The following is a 4,768-nucleotide window of genomic DNA, read 5'->3' on the forward strand; positions in this document are numbered from 1 at the left end:
ACAGTGATGTATAATCAGACTTAACAGCCCCAATTGTTAAACACTTGGATCACATCATAACCAGTTTTATTGCAAAAGGATCCTGTACACATTTATCAATTCTAGTACTTTAATAACTACTCAACAAGTCATTAACATACAGAAATATGCATCATGAGAAGCAAGAAATATCACCCATCCCTTCTGCATATTAGCACTTGTCACTCCTGAGCAACAGTGCTCACAACACTGAGATCTGTGAACAGTCACTTTTCGCACTCATCCTGAGTGAAAGATGGAATGACTAAAGTACAAATGCAACATATGGTAAACAATTTCTTACAAAAAAAGTCATAAATTAAAACAAAGTATTTTAGAGAATTTACTACAAAACGCCATAAAAACTGCCTTCACTTAAGTTTCTCCCCACCTCCCCCTTCTGGGGAGCCAACTGGATGTCTTTGGGCATGATGGTGACTCTCTTAGCGTGGATGGCACACACATTAGTATTTTCAAATAAACCCACCAGGTACGCTTCACTAGCCTCCTGAAGGGCACCAATGGCTGCACTCTGAAACCTCAAATCGGTTTTGAAATCCTGGGCGATCTCTCTCACCAATCTCTGGAAAGGCAATTTCCAGATGAGAAGCTCAGTCAAGGAATCTCTCCAAGAGCCACAGTCCCGGGCCTGTAGCGATGAGGTTTCTTCACCCTGCCGGTAGAGGGAGCGCTTTTCCTGGCAGCCTTGGTGGCCAGCTGTTTGGGGGAGGGGGGTGCTTTCCCACCGGTGGACTTACATGCCCCGTCTGCTTGGTTCAGGCCATTTTCTCTTACCAAACGCCGAAATCTTAGGCCGCTCCTCCGACGGCCGCTCCTAGCTGCTGCCCAGTGAAGACCCACAGCTACGGAGCAAAAGGCAGGGACTGGGGCTCAGTGGTAGCGCACTTGCCTTGCATGTGTGAGGCACTGGGTTGGATTCTCAGCACCATGTATAAATAAATAAAATAAAGATCTATCAACAACTAAGGGAAAAAATATTAAAAAAAAAAGATCGATACTACTCCAATGAATGACCAAACCGCTCTGCCTGAATATTTTCTTTTCTAATGAACTTTTAGATACCATTCATTTTATGTTTTATAATATTATTCACATATTATAATGTAGTAGCAAATATAGTCAAATGGCTCATAGATTCTCAACCCAAAGCAGCAGCTAGTGATATGTTAATACCTGTGGAGAAGGCCACATAGAAAATTAAGTTAAATTAAAGGATCCAATTAAATGAAATGAAAGTGGTACAGGATAAAACACAAAAATAGATCCAGAAGATTAGTGGATTATGATGCTTAATGAAATTCATGAATTCAGACATTTTCACTTGCATTTATATTTCCCACAAACCTTTCAAATTGTGTGGCTTTTAGTTAGCACACTTATCTTCATGGACATGATTGCAAGTACATTGTTCTGTTTTGTAACTATAAATTTTTATAAAAATAAAAAGGAAGATGTATACAAATGATAACTTTTGTGTATGTGGTCCTGGGGATTGAACCCAGGAGTGCTCTACTACTAAGCTACATCCCCAGCCCTTTTTATTTTTGATCTTGAAACAGGGTTTCACTAAGTTGCTGTCAAGTTCAAGACTGGCCTCAGATTTATAATCTTCCTGCCTCAGTCTCCTGAGTTGCTGGGAGTCTATGGGTGTGCCATGGTGCCTGACTACAAATAATTTTTTTTAAAGGATACTTTTACATACAACATTTTTTTCATCTGGGAGATGGTTTGAGCAATAGAAGGGGCTCTGGCTTTGGATTCAAGGAGAGAAGTGCTTAGATAAATGATTTCATGTCTCTATTCCTGTTTCTTCATCTGTAAAATGAGAACTATCATGGCATCTCCCTTTTAGAGCTGTTGACAGTGGAATGAAAACAAACATGTATAAAATGCTTAGTGCATAGTAAGCACCAAATAAACATTCTCTTACAATGCTTCCATTACGAGTAAATTCAACTTCATTCTTTCAGAAGCAACACTGAAGAATCTCAATATTTTTGTGTTCTTTCACTATATTTCTCATATCTTTTATGCTTCTCCCTGCAACACTCTCTTTATTACTCTTATTCATCCTTTTGATTCTTTTTAAGGTATTATTTCTATACTAGTTGAATTACCAATGACATTTTTATCCTAAAGGCCTGCTGCTGCCTTTCTACTCTACCTTTCTCTTCATCCCCTTTCTCGTTATCTCTAGTCTTTCATCTGCTTTTACTCAAACTTTGATTCTTCTGGGAGTCATAGCCTCTGAGACATGTTGCAGTTTGATAGATTGTTATTCAGCAGCTAAAGCCCTTCTTAGGAGAGGTGATATATAAATGAGGTGAGGCTAGTACATTACTTTAGTGACTTCACTGGATTTCTTTTTAATACACACACCAGAACTTGTATGTTCAAATAAGCGTCCCTGTCAAAATCACCGGGAAACTTTTATTAATGACATGGGTCTCAGGCAGCATATTATGCTTATTGTGTACCCCAAGTCAGCAGTAACTTTTCAACCTTTACTCTCCCTCACCTGCCTCATGATCTCACTTTCCAACTTATCCATTTCACTGTTCAATTCCTGTAATCACCCCCTCAACTAGCTTCCTCTTGCTTCATCTGACTCGACTGGAAAAACTCCAACACTGGTTAAATCTAACTTTCTGCCTATCCCACACCTATACCTTTGCTGCTGAGAAGATGGAGAACACACACACACACACACACATACACACATACAACTATCAGCTTCAAATAGATCTTTAATGCTATTCAGAATCATATTGCATTTGCCTAATCCATTTATTCTGCCACTCTCATAAATTACTATTTCACACTTCTGTCAGACTTCCAACCTTTCTTCTTCCCATCATCATACTCGCCTCACAGAAAATAGAAACTAGAAGATAACTTTCACACTCTCCCGCCACCACATCAAGACTACCAGCTTCTGTGCCTGTATGTGGAAGTGTGTCTACATTCCTCTTTGTGCCCATGTTCCTATCTAATACCAACCCCCACACTTGCCTACTAGATCCCAACTCCACTCACCTACTCAAGAACATCGCCCCAGCAATTCACCAGTTCTCTCCTGCATCATCCACTTCCCACTTTCTTTGAATCATTACCATCAGCATTTTAAAAACACTGTCATTTCTCCCATCTAAAAATTTTCCTATCCCACTTATTCCCCCCACACACATTTTTGTTCTTTGTAGCAAAACTAAAAAAAAAAAAAGAAGAAAAGAAACTATCCATATTTCCATTTTCTGTTAAAGCCCAGCAATGAGGTTTTCACTCCCATCATTCCACTGAAATTACTCTACATGACCACCAGTGGCCTTCACATTGCTAAACCCAATGTTCAAATACATTTGCCTTAATAGTAGTCATTGTTAAAGTTGATCACTCCCTACTGACTTGGCTTCCAGGATACCAGACTCTTCTATCTCATTGGCCTGTCATGATTAGTCTCTTTTGCTGATTCCTCTTGCTAACCCAACTTCTAGAGTGCCCCAGGGTTCAATCCTTAGTCATATTCTCTTCTTTATTTATTGAACCCTAGGGCACACTTTGGTAATCTCATTCATTCTTTAAATATTATCTGCATTCTGATGGTGTCCAAATATATCATACATTTTTCCATAATCTCTAGACACATATATCCAATTTTTTACCAAACATCTCTACTTGGATGCCTAATAGGTTTTATGACCTAAACAAACCTTAAACCAACTTCTTGATATTGTCATTCAAACTTGTTACTACAGTTTTGTTTTGTTTCTCAATAAAGAGCAACTCTATCCTTCCATTTGTCCAGGCTAAAAGTCTGAGATTCATCCTTATTTTTCTCTTTTCCCAATAACTCAAAACTACAAGTTCTGTCACCAGTACTTCCAAAACATATCCAGAATACAACTTCTCACCACCTCCACTGCCACTATCGTTGTCGAAACTATTAGCATTTTTGCACAGATTACAACATTCTCCTAATTGGTCTCCCTGCTTCCATTTTTGCTCAATTACTCATATAGTCTACTCTCAACACAGCAGCCTGAGTGATCCCATTGGACCTAAATCAGATGACATACATCCTTTTCTCAATGACTATATTTCTCAGAATAAAATGCACAATTGTTACAATAGTCCTTAAGGCCCTACCATGTCTGATTCTCTGAACTCATCGCCAGTCACTTACCCCCTTACCAACTTCAGGTCAGCCACACTGACCTCTTATTTCTGAAACCTACGGTCAGTTTCCTACCTCAGAGCCTATTCACCTGCTGTCCTCTGTACTTTTAATATTGTCCCCACAGACACCCACATGTCTGCCTCCCTCTCTTCTTTCAAGTCTTGCAGTGCAACATTCTCTGACTATCCTATCTGAAGTTAAAATCCCATCCCCACCACCATTCAGTCACATGCTTTCTGAATTATTTTTCTTTATTACCACTTAACATATATTTTACTTGTTTATATTGTTTAGTGTTTGCCCTTTCATCTAGAATGTAAATTCATGAGACATGACCTAATTTCATAATTTTTGTATTTGCAGGATGTAGAACAGAGCTGAGCTATAGAGTAGGTGCTTAGTACATTTTGATAAATAAATCATTTCTGGTTAAATAAATGAATTCTGGTTTAAAGAGCCCTATCAGACAACTCTTCATATTCTGAAATATAGAATACTTATGAGATCTTAGGAACAGAAATGCTGACATTATTTCTTTACTTTATTGTTTTT

General features: G+C 38.5%; 1 pseudogene; it reads right to left on the reverse strand.

The window, feature by feature from the left end:
* Window positions 1-364: 364 nt before the first annotated feature.
* Window positions 365-803, reverse strand: LOC124076744 (histone H3.3A-like; annotated as a pseudogene).
* Between the last annotated feature and the right edge of the window lie 3,965 nt (window positions 804-4,768).

The sequence above is a fragment of the Marmota monax genome, unplaced genomic scaffold (genome assembly GCF_021218885.2).
Source record: "Marmota monax isolate L192 unplaced genomic scaffold, Marmota_monax_Labrador192_F-V1.1 WCK01_AAM20220418_F8-fsc00050, whole genome shotgun sequence".
NCBI classification, from domain to species: domain Eukaryota; kingdom Metazoa; phylum Chordata; class Mammalia; order Rodentia; family Sciuridae; genus Marmota; species Marmota monax.